Genomic DNA, 13,167 nt, shown 5'->3' with positions numbered 1-13,167 from the left:
GCTGAGTTCCTACGTCTCAGAATGCTCACATAACTTCTGAAAAATTAAGATGAGATAGAACTTTCTTCAAATTGATGACTGAGCCTTTGGCCGATTCATTACATGGGATGTTAAAAGCACTTAAATGGGTCTTATTATTGGAACAAAACCCTATTTCCAAGCTGGGCCCTGCATAAAATAAAAAAAGGGTATACTCACCTCTCCTGGAGTCCCGAGGGGCAGCTGACAAATATGAAAGGCAGTGTTTGTCAGCAGTACTACCAATAGACCCAATAAGGGGCGGCACGTAGTCTTGCACGCTCAGCATTCGACTGAACTTCAGTAATCCCCATAATTTCTAGTTGAGGTCCATTTGACACTATTTGGGAGTGTCTTCCGGGTAGTCAGAGGATGGAAGCACGTAACCACTGCAGCATCACCGTCTGCGCTCCTGGCACCAGCGCTCATATCCTTGGCGCCACGATGGCAGAAGCTTGGGGATGTGACACTATAGCCTCTTATTGGCTGCAGTGATCACGTGCTCCACCATCTGACAGCCCAGAAGTCATTGTCAAATACCGATTGTGACTGTCAGCTGCATCCTGGGACTCCAGTAGAGATGAGTATACCCATGCTTTTTATTTTAAGCAAGGCCCAGGAGGGGACGGAGTTTTATCCTAATGACAAAACCACTTTAAATTAATAGTCTCTTCAGTTTTCTCAAGCTCCATAAAATGAAGGTGGTAAGAAAAAAATAGATACAAAATTGCCGATGTCACAAACTCAACTTTATCCCTAAATCAACACAATTTATTAGACACGGAGTCCATCAGGCTAATGCCGAATCGGGTGACAATCATTTACAACATTAAATTAATCTACTACATAAAATCTGATGAGTTGGATGGATTTTATTACATCGTTCCCTCCATTTTCCTAGGCTGGTAATTGCATGGTTGACTGATATGTGGTTTAATGGTTCAGTGCAGCCGATTCTCTCATTATTTTGTGACAAATTAAGGAGATAAAAGGTCTGGAGTTTATTCCGAATGTTGGATTTGCATTTGGTTGCTGTTCATCAGAATTCTCAATATCAGGTCAAAACTGATGTCAATGACAGTGAAGGCGGCCATCATTAGACTCAAACAATAAAACAAGGCAATCAATGAGAAACTATACAGGGGACCAAATGAACAATATGTCACATTCTTAAAAAGAAGGAAAGCACTAGATAATTAAAAATGATGATAAAAGGCCATGTAAACCTTTGCACTTTTTTCTTTAATCTAACTTGCATTAAAAACGATGCTGCTTTACCATTGTGAATCCCGTTTGAAGTGGCTGCGACTAGGGGTCTCCCAGCTTCTCTGCAATCCACTCAGTGTTGTTTGGTACAGTGCTTCCTTAGTGGCAAGGACACTGAGATATTTTCACAGCAACAGAGGGGGGGCTATCTTCATAGACAGCTCTTCTGCACTTTCAGACTGCAGGCTGACAGATCTGCAGACATTGTAATAACGATTTCCACAGTCTCTGTCTCTCCTACTGTTACAGCATGTGCTTGTGTCTGTGTGTGCATATATTACACATACATTATAGTAGGTTTACTAACCATTTGGCCAGAACGTCTTTGAATGCCTGAATCATCCTGGGACAGCAGAGAGAGGACCCAGATACTGGCCCCCTGTTGATTAGAGCAGAGCAGTGTTATGCAGCTTGAGAAGTAATGGCAAGGACCTCAAGACAGTGAACTACTGGCAGAATGAAAGTGGATAGCAAACAGCAGGGCAACAGAAAAATGTGGAAGACCACCTGATAATCCAATCTCACAGACTTGAAACAGAAGCAAAGGAGCAGGTTAAGAAGAACCTAGCGGATTTAAAAAAACTTGTTGAAGACTCAGGTAAAATTTTTAAATTTCCATACTTTTATTATTTTTTATGGCACTGGAGGACTGAAATCTTATCAAATTCTGTCAGTCAGAGTAAACTGATGGGCTACTTCTTGGACCGTTCCCTAGCACGCTCTTCTGACTTACACGGAAAAAGCACGCAATTTTTCTCTCAGACCAATAGTTCAAGTTTGAAAAATGACTGCATGTTTTATTTTTGTGTGATTTTTGTTCAGGAATTACACATTATTTTTCTATGGAATCGTTCAAAAAAGAGATCACACTTGTATGCCAGCGATTCATTTGTTACTATGAGGACCACATGGAAAGGAGAATTAGGAAGCGCAGAGCAGTGAAATGGTTACGTTTTCACTGACCAAAATCACACTCGCTTGTGTGAATACAGCCTTTACGAAGACTGAATGGCATTGCTGGGGAATGGTGGTGGAGAGCAGGAGGAGAGAAAGCAGAGGAGTAAAAGCTACTATCAGGTCTGTAATTTACTCCAGGTACATTTTCTGCTGTTATCAGTGATAATGGGACCAGCAGCTACTCAGAGAGAGGATGAGATAGATGGCTGTGTAGTATTGAGTGGGCAAGATTATGCTACACGGCCTTTGATAGAGGAGAGGGGAGGGAGAGCTGAGCGTATGCACCTTCATGAAAGGTGGTCAGCTGATCAGTGCTGGGAACATACCCACCCCAGCCAGAAACCTGAATGTAGGAGAGCTTGCAAGCCAAGTATGAGCCTTTCTAGATGCATGAAAAGGAAACTTCAATGCAAAAATACTGATAAGTGCAGCATTTTTTATATGTGTGCATTAATTTTTAATGCACAAAGGTTTCCATAGACTTTGTTGTTGTTAGCCGTTTAGTCATTCATGATCCTCGGTGACCCGAAAGGTGAGCTCCCTCCAGGTTTTTCAGTTTTGTACTGCTTTTTTCAGTTGTTTGATATCCACGCCAGTATCAGCTTTAACAGTATCAAACCTTTAAGGATGATTAAAGATGACTAAAGTGGATGATTTTCAAAGTTTTTTTTCTTGAAATACCCCTACACCTTCACAATCAAGAGATGATATCATCAATGTAAATAAACAGGGTTGATCTCAAGATGCAAACCACTGCTAATGGAAAGGACAGGTAAAACGTTAGTACAAAACATCTAAAAAAAAAGCTGCCCAGTTCTGGAACAAGATTCTGTGGACAGATAAAACCAAGATTAACCCCTTTCTTCCAATAGTATTTTTCATAACTTTTTTAAATTTTATGAAACTGTTCACCGTGCAGGATAAATAATGCGATATTGGACTTTTACGGATTCAGCTATATCAACTATATTTAATTTTGTTGTAAACCAACATTAAAAGTACATATTGTACTTCTAACATTAGAACTTTTAAGCCCTGTCACAGACTTAAATACATGATTTTCTGGGGAGCTTTCACTAGACTCAGGGCTACCATAGGAATCCACTGGCATATAACAGACTGGCTAATAGGGTGAGAGGAGCCCCACCTCTGTCTAACAGCTTAAATGCCGTGGGCAGCATTAACCATGGCATCTAAGTAGTTAGACAGCCACGATGTGGAGCTAGCTGTGATCACAGCTCCTGCCAGCAGGTGCCTGCTGTGTAAGGCCTCATACACACAACCATATGCATTTTTACATTCAGCCGTATGCACTGTAAAATCGCACGAATGAAGAATTGCCGCGATCAAGTCCTGATCTTAATTAGCATATTTTCAGCCATCCACACAGGCGACTACGATGTAATAGCAAAAAAAATACGCTGCTGCGCGGAAATCCATTGATCGGTAAAAATCCTCAGAAAGACTAATAATGCTTTAATAGAGCCAGCTGTCTACTTTTCTCAGCATTGGCCACAGGTAAACTCCCTCCCCCCTTCCTTTATTTTACTGCTTCTATAGAAGTCTATGGGAGCTTCCTGCGTATTTCGGCAAAAGATAGAGCAAGACCAATCTTTTGACGCAGTGTATAAAATTCGGCGACCGAAAAAGGTCACAATTTTTTTACGCACCCAAAAATCGTTCATCTGAATGAATACATGGGAATCCAAAACTTCAAATGGTCACAATTTTTTGACGCGGCTAATTAACTGCGTATACACGGTCATGTGAATAAGGCCCAATACAGATGACACCCGCTGGGTAGCTATCTCATGTCTGTGTTTCTCTCTGTCTTTCTGTAATCCCAGGAGCCAAATACAGAAAACGATATTTTAAATCAAGGCTTTCTGCAAAACTGCTTCTTGCTTTATTTCAGATGATTCGGAACAATAAAAAGGAAACCTATAAAAAAGCCTTTCAGTTTTACTTTTCTACCATCATCTTTATTCTTTAAGTGTTTAAAAAGGGTTTTCTGATTTTACAAGAATAAAGCTTAATTATTAGAGATGAGCGAACGTACTCGTTAAGGGCGATTTCGTAATTGAGCACCGCTTTTTTCCAGTAACTGACTACTCGGGTGAAAAGATTCGGGGTGAGCGGGGGATTGCAGAGGGGAGTGGGGGGGAGAGAGAGAGAGAGCTCCCCCCTGTTCCCCACTGCTCCCCTGCAACCCCCCGCTCCACCACGCCGCCCCCCGAATCTTTTCGCCCGAGTAGTCAGTTACTCGAAAAAAGTGGTGCTTGATTGCGAAATCGCCCTAAACGAGTATGTTCGCTCATCTCTATTAATTATAGTTCTATAATTTTCTAATGTACTTTGTGTCTCTACTCCTCGGAATTTTCTAGATCTCTGCTTCCTGGCAAAGAATGGTGTTCTTTGTATTTAGATGTTGAAAACCTCTACAGACCTAATACTTCTTGCAGATGTTGTCAAAAGAGTCTTTCCATTACCGTTTAAGGGTAGGGTCAGCATAGTCATTTCATTTTCATTAGAGGCGGAGTCAGCAGAGTTATTTCATTATCACTAGAGGGCAGGGTCAGTAGAGTCTTATCATTAGAGAGTGGGGCCAGCAGAATCATCTTCCGATCATTAGATGTCAGTGTTAGCAGTGCCTGCTCACTATCTTTAGAGGTGGGATCAGCACTCATCTCATCATTATGGGGTGGGGTCAGAAAAGTCCTTTTATTATCATTAGCCGACCAGTCAGCAGAGTAATTTCATTATCATTAGAGTGCAGAGTCAGTAGAGTCTTCTAACTACTAATATGTGGAGGGGACTGCCAATACAGAAAGTAAGTGTGCACCTCCAATTAGGCGCTCCATAGGGAAGATGGTAAAATAAAAAAAATGTAGTTGCAAAATTGGAAAATTATAATTTTATAATTATTTTATTGAATACTAGCTTATATACCTGGCATTGCCTGGATTGCCTTGCTGCCCTTGATGCACCGGCTCTGTCTTTCGCTTTTTTAATTCTGGTCTGATGCTTTTCCGAGGTCTCTGCAGCCCTTGAGGTCCTGGCTCTTTCCTGCTCATTCTTAAGTCATTAGTCACATTGTTCACTTGTCTCTCTCACTTGCAGTTGCAATTGTCCGTGGAATGTGCTGTTTTCTAGGCGGCAGGAAGGCCTATTCCTTGTCACGTGACGCCAACACTCCAGTTTGGACTCTAATACATGGGCCGGCGATGAAGTAATTGAGCAGAGTCCAGCAATATTTGAGAAATTTGGGAGTGTGCAGATTTACTTATTTTTCTTTTCAGTTGAGAAAGTAACAGAATTGACAGTTCAGCTACCAGACTTTTGGCAATAGTACACGTTGATGCAGCACTAAGCAGACAATTGAATACAATATAAAATACTGTAACACTGGTTTAGCTTTCAGGACTGACTTCAACGCGCTCTCCGTACTTTACTTAAAACTGGAACTTGATAGACAATTTCCCCTCAGTATTCTGCTTTACGATTTGGTCTGAGTTGGGTGAAGTGTAGCTGATGTAACGTAGTAAGTGGCTGTGTGGCTAATCCTGGCTTTGAATTAACCAGATAACTACGACTCACTGTAGAAGGGTGACCTCGGAAAGGCTCTGACTCCCTCTGCAGCAGGATAATAAGGTAACAGGTTTTCACCACGTTCAACCTTGACAGGAACGTGTTGAATTTCTGACTTGCTTCTGCATGTGTACCTCCTCCCTTCCAACACGGCTGACTGCAGCCTCTCCTCTCTGACGTCTGGCTGAGTCTGCCTAACTGCTCACTGACTCCTCCTTTTATCCCCTCTGTTAAGTTCCCGCACTTTCTGGTCTCCTCCCACTCTTGCATATAGAATAGTGTATTGCTTTCCCGCCCTTGGAACTCTGCACCAGTGAAGTTAAATCTGACTTTCAGCCAATTGGGCTGCAGCTGACATCAGGCTAAAGAGAGAATGGGAGAAACAGGGTCTTTCCTACAGACGGCACATAGACAGGTGAGGAAGGACAAGTGTGTATGTGAATGTTCTGTAGGACCCGCTGGGCCACTACACAGTAATTTTACTTTGTTGGCTTTTGGCTGGACTTGTCTGATGGGTTTCCCTTTTTTTGGAGGCATTCTGTATCCACCACGCATCTAAATTATTCACCATGTTGAATCACAAAGCATCTCATTTTATCGTAGATTATACAATAGGCCTCATTTATTGAAACTGTACAAACTGTTTGTTGCACATAGCAACCAATCATCATTCCTTAAATTGCTCTAGTAAAATGAAAGCTGTGCTGTGATTGGTTGCTATAAGCAATAAACAATTAAAACCTCCCAGTATTTAAAGTTGGACCATGAAGAGTATGTGTACCAAGTTTGTGGAGACCCAGTAAGGATTAACACATTGTCACATTAATATATATAGACATCATTCTATTACAAATTATTATTTCTCATCTGCTGACATTCATCTAGTTATTCATGATATCGTTACATAGAGAAGACACTCCATTTACCGTAATTAACATGTAAACAAAAATTATTGAAACGTCCAAAAATAATCAAAAATGCTTTGGTCGTGATTCTCTATCCCGTTCCTCCTCCAATAAATTGCTCTTGTCCTTCTCAAGTCCATTTAATCTTGTAACTCTATCTATGGGGATTAATTCTAGGAGCCGCCATATAACCTGAAAACAAATGAAAACAAAGGAAATGGAGTCAATAGATGTGGAAGCATTAGTTGTGCAGACACAATGAGTAAAACTCTGGAGATGGGCCAGAACGTAACGCAATGAGAAACAATCTATTCTATCCTTCATAGTGTGACCATTTTATTTGTACGGCTCCTAGCCAGTCATTTAGACTAAAAGCATTTAAATTGCAGAAGTTCATCCCTAGAGACGTCTTCAGAGATCACCCCTTCACCTTTTGTTCATGGTGCCACCTGCAGGTACCGTAACTATGCCTTGACTCTTCATTCTTTCTCTCTTTCTCTTGACATACAATAGCAGTAATGATAGCAGTCAGTCAACTGATCGTTTTTTCTATTCATCTTTATAGAAAGAAAGAAGTTTACATTTATTTATTTTAGAAATGTGAATATTAACCCTTTATTGACAAGTGCCACCCCATAGTGTTCTTACATCCTGGCTGATTGGGCTTTAATCCCCAGGGCCATAAAAACACACTGCCTCTGGGGATTAAAGCCAATGGATAATGGCAATCATGTAAGCGTTAAAAAAAACAGTTGAAGTTTGGTGCTGTATTCAGGTTGGGCCCCGTTGTGCATTCGGACATAATATTAGGGCCACAATGGGTATGTCTCTGAACAGAGGACAAACAAAAAAAAACCTGTTTTTAAAATGACACAATTACCAAAAAAAATGAAATCGTAATTTTTTCCTTCTGCTTTGCTTTGATTCATTCAAAAACTGTGGGGCCAATATACGTTTAAGGGATCTAGTCTTCAAAATGGGGTCATAAGTGGGGTTCTCTGTCATTGTGGCCGCTCAAGGGCTCTACAAGTGTGCAATGGGGCCTAAAACACCTTCAAGCAAAATGTCTGTTCTGAAAGCCTTTCGGTTTGGGCCACAATGGATATGTTTCTGAACACAGGACAAACAGGGGGATACATTTTGGGATGCAAATCCTCATTTTCATGTGCACTATAGAAAAAAAAACTGTCTTTAAAATGACATATTTGCAAAAATATGATATTTTATTATTTCTCTGCATTAACTCCTGAAAAGAAACCGTGGGGTCAAAATACTCATGACCCCCCTCAGTGAATATACTAAGGGTTTTTTTTTAAATGGGGCCATTTGTGGTGGTTTCTATCATTCTGACACCTCTGAGCCTTTGTAATCTTGGCTTGGTGTAGGAAAACAAAATGGTCCTCAAAATGTTGTTAATTAATGTTAAAGTTGTTCGTCTCCTAAATGGTTAAAAAAAAAAAAAGACAGTTTTTCCAATGTGCTTCCAGAATAAAGTAAACAGATGGAAATATATAGCTTATCAAAAATTTGTACAGTATGTTTGAAAATATCCGACATATTGCAGTTGAAAATGTGAAAAAAATGATACATTTTTCAAAATGTTCACAATTTGGGCTCTTTTAATAAATATACACAAATTCTAACAGTCTATTTTTACCACCTAAATGAAGTAGAACATGTGGCGAAAAAAACAATGTCAGAATCATTTGGATATGCAAAACCTTTACGGAGTTATTCTATGTTAAAGTGACACATGTCAGATTTCCAAAATTTGGCCTGGTTATTAAGGCGCAAACAGGCTTGGTCACTAAGGGGTTAAACACAAGAAATCAAAATGAAGGTAATGTTGAAGTTTATAGTGACAGGCACTAATATATGGTGCAGTGTTTTTATTTTATTTTAATATAACACAGTTCATTTAACCCCCTAGTGACGTACACATTTCATGCCCTAATGATCTCTCTCTCTTTCCCCGCTCCTGCATGCTCACTCCTGCAACTCACCGCTCACCCCCGCCGGCCCCCGAATCTTTTGGCACGAGCGGGCATGTACTCGAAAATAGCAATACTCGCTCAAGTGTTTTGCCTTAGCGAGTACGCTCGCTCATCTCTACTAATGATCAACTGATTTTTTAGTTTTTAATTATTCCAATTACACCATTTTTAGGTATGGCATAACTTTTTATGGTTATTTTTACAGCGTTCAGTGTACATAATGAATAAAGTGATAACATTATTCTCTGGGCCGGAATGATTGTGGCGATACCAGGTTTATACAGGTTTTAAATGTCTTGCTATCCTTATACACTAAAAACACTTTTTTAGAAAAGATTTGTTTCTGTGTCGCATTTTTCCATCGACGGAGTTCTAAAAGGGCTTTTTTGTTAACACTTTTTGGCTGCATATAACATTTTGATCACTGTTTATTACGTTTTTTTCTAGAGGCAAGATAAACAAAATCTGCAATTTTGGCGTGCTTTATTTCTGGTGCTCAACATGCGGGAAAAATAATATGCTATATTAATCGTGTGTGTTAGGATGATTATATCAATACTATTTATTGAGGTTTTTTTTATATTTTTCTACCTTTGAAAACTTTTTTTTTTGATGCAGCACAAGATCACATCTCACAGTCAGGACTTATTCACACAAGCGTATAACGGTCGCTGTTTTCACGCACGGCCGATATACGCTATGATCTGATGCATTGGATTCCAATGCATCAGATCACACAGGCATCTTCCCTCTGTGTAAAAACGCCTGACCGCTTTACACCGGACAGGAAAGATAGCCCTGGAACTATCTTTCTGGCCGGACTACAGCCGACGCCATAGACTCCTATGGGAGCCAATGACAGTAGCCGGAGAAGGGAGGTGGGAGGGAGTATAGCAGCGTGACTGCTAAACTCCCTTCCCCTTCTCTCTCTCCCCTCGGACTGTTTGCAATGGGAGGGGGCGGAGCTGAGCTCCACCCATCCTACTCCCTCCCATTATCGGCTGCAGACAAGGGGCGGGAGCTTAGTTCCACCCCCGCCTCCTCCCATTGCAAACAGACAGAGGGGAGGAGAGAGGAGGTGAGACGGTGAGGGGAAGGGAAGGGAAGCCGAGCCCGTCCATCACATGGTAGCGTATATCAGCTGGCTGTGAAAATATACGCTCGTGGGAATCAGCCCTTATGGTAAGAACCAGAGTGTATAAAAGGGGTAAGCATCGTGTACTTCCAGAGTAGCAGGCTGACTTGGAGAGAGCTGAACTGTTTATTAGACATTTTGAGGCCTTAGTCAGACGAGCGTTTTTTCGCGCGATTTGCGGATCGCATGACGGATGCGCATCCGCAAATCGCGTGACCGATGCCCGAAAATCGCCCGAAAATCTGCTCCTAGCCGCGTTTCATTAGAAACGGGCCAGAGCTGTCCAGCGCATTGCATTCAATGGAGCCGGCAATACAGCCGACTCCATTGAAAGCAATGCGCTGCGCGCGAGTGTGGGATGAATTGTCGGGAAGGGCTTAAATATATAATCCCTTCCCTGCAATTCATCCAGAAAAGTGTTAAAATAAAAAATATATACATACTCACCTGCTCCCGGCAGCCGGAGTTCCGCGCGGCCGGCCTGCAGTGGGTGTGAAGGGGGTGTGAGTCAGACCTGCCCCCTGATTGGCTCAGCGCTGTATTGCCGGCTCCATTGAATTCAATAGGCAAACATCGTTCTTCTCTGCCACAGCTGTTACAGCTGTGGCAGAGAAGAATGATTTGTCTTCTATATGTTCTCAATGGGGTCGGCGCTGCTGCCGCCGACCCCATTGAGCGCATATAGTGAAGAGAACAGGAATCGCAGATCGCAGATAGGTGCGATCTGCGATTTCTGTTCTATAATTTATCGGACGAGCGCATAAAAAGCGCTCATGTGTCCGATACCATTGCAAAGGAATGGTTTTAAAAAATCGCCGGACGCATGTGCAAATCGCGCAAAAAAACGCCCGTCTGACTAAGGCCTGAGAGCACATCGGGGATCCTGACTTATGGCTACGCTGTTAAAAGGACTCACTGAGGACCCATGCCAGTGCAGTGTTGCGGATCTTGGGTTGTGTCGCCCATCAGCTCGCAAAAGAAGGCAATGCTGCTACATAAAATTAGAGTTTCATCTGCAAGAAGTTGCTATTTGAGATGTGGTCACAGCTCTCGCTGGTAGGCGAGAATCAATATGTTGTTGTTCTGGTCCAACTTAGCCTCTAGATGTATCCATGAGCCACCACCATGAGATCTGCCCCTGCGACCCCTCACTGCTGCCCAACTCTTCACCCCTCAATAGATAGATCATGGATAAATCATAGATAGATAGGGCATTTTATTTGTAGTCTTTATAATTGACCCCCAGGGTGTTCCTGATGGTCGGTTGTATCCATGACTTGGATCATGTCCCGTTGCCTCCTCTACAAAGATAAACAAGTGTATAAAGAGGCATTGAGACAGCATGAATGGAGCACTCCAGCTCATATCTTGTGTAACAATATTTACAGAGGGTACCATAAAGTCTGATTGATTTCATTATGACTATATTAAGTGCACAGAGTCCAGCCGAGGCAACATTTACCCAGCGCCATGTGCTACTTCCATATGCTTAATTAAGAGAAGCTATTGATGGAAGTCGTTACAGAATCACTGTTGTACTCAGCGATTTGTAAATAATAACTTGGGATGTTTACTGCAAAAGTACGGCCATTAGCTTAGTAACTGACAGGGGAAGAAGATAAAATAGTACACACAGCAACTATAAACTGGGAAATGTTAAAGGCCCCAAATATATTTACATGTAATATACAAGGTGATTCTCTCCCTAGGAAACCCAAATATTCCTCAATAACTTTACATTTTTGTAGTGTATGCAAAAAAATGGCCTGTCCAGCATCCAAGCACATTACTATTGTATCTTGTTTTATGGCCCTGCCAGGACCTTCGGAGAGAGGTCACTTTGATTTTTGTTGCTATGGACTGACAGCACCTGATCTGCACACTGATTGGCTGAAGGGCTGGGTATAAAAGAGAGTTCCTGTTCCCAGGCCCTGGTGTAGAGAGAGCAGGAAAGAGTGAGACTCAGCTAGTGGGAGCTGCAGCAGAGCTGACCTGCAGTTGGACTTTGTGAGTACCAGAGAAGGAGAGCCTCAGGTGGGTAACATACATATACATAGTAACATAGTTTGTAAGGCCGAATGAAAACAATGCCCATCTAGTTCAGCCTGTTTATCCACCTGTGTTGTTGATCCAGAGGAAGGCAAAAATAAAACAAGAGCAAAAGCCAATTAGACCTTTTGGGGGAAAAATTCCTGCGCGACTCCCTAATGGCAATCAGACTAATCCCTGGATCAACCCCTAATGGCTCCTACCTGCCTGTATACCCGGATTAACAATTAACCTAAGATTTATATCCTGTAATATCCTTCCGCTCCAGAAAGACATCAAGTCCCCTTTTAAACTCCTCTATGGATTTTGCCATCACCACTTCCTCAGGCAGAGAGTTCCACAGTCTAACTGCTCTTACAGTAAAAAAAACCCTTTCTATGTTGGTGATGAAACCTGCTTTCCTCTAATCGTAGCGGATGCCCTCTTATTACAGTCGCAGTCCTGGGTATAAACAGATCATGGGAGAGATCCTTGTATTGTCCCCTCATGTATTTATACATAGTTATTTGATCACCCCTTAGCCGCCTTTTTTCTAGGGTAAATAATCCTAATTTTGATGCCTCTCTGGGTATTCCAGTCCCGTCATTCCATGTATTAGTTTAGTTGCCCTTCTTTGAACCCCCTCAAGCCCTGCAACATCTTTCCTGAGCACCCGTGACCAGAACTGCACACAGTATTCCATGTGGGGCCTGACAAGTGCCTTATATAGTGGGAGAATAATGTTCTTATCCTTCGCCCCTATACCTCTTTTAATGCACCCCAAGACTTTATTAGCCTTTGCAGCAGCTGACTGGCATTGGTTACTCCAGTTTAGTCTACAGTCCACTTGTACCCCCAGGTCCTTTTGCATATCACTTTTCCCTAGCGGTACCCTATTTAGTGTATATTGGTGACATCCGTTTCTCCTGCCCATGTGCAGAACCTTACATTTATGAACATTGAACTTCATTTGCCATTTTTCTGCCCAAGCCCCCAGCTTATCCAGGTCCGTTTGTAGCCACACATTTCCCTCCGTTGCATTGATTATATTGTATAATTTTGTGTCATCTGCAAATATAAATATTTTCTGTGCAGCCCCTCTATCAGGTCATTGATAAATATGTTGAACAGAATGGGGCCTAATACTGAACCCTGTGGCACCCCGCTAGCGACTGTGGCCCAATCAGAGTACGAACCATTTATTACCACCCTCTGCTTTCTATCATTGAGCCAATTCTTTACCCAGATACACACGTTTTCACCCAATCCGAGCTGT

Source organism: Eleutherodactylus coqui, chromosome 3 (genome assembly GCF_035609145.1).
Source record: "Eleutherodactylus coqui strain aEleCoq1 chromosome 3, aEleCoq1.hap1, whole genome shotgun sequence".
NCBI lineage: Eukaryota > Metazoa > Chordata > Amphibia > Anura > Eleutherodactylidae > Eleutherodactylus > Eleutherodactylus coqui.
The sequence above is the reverse complement of the archived record's forward strand: the minus strand, read 5'-3'. Positions refer to the sequence as shown.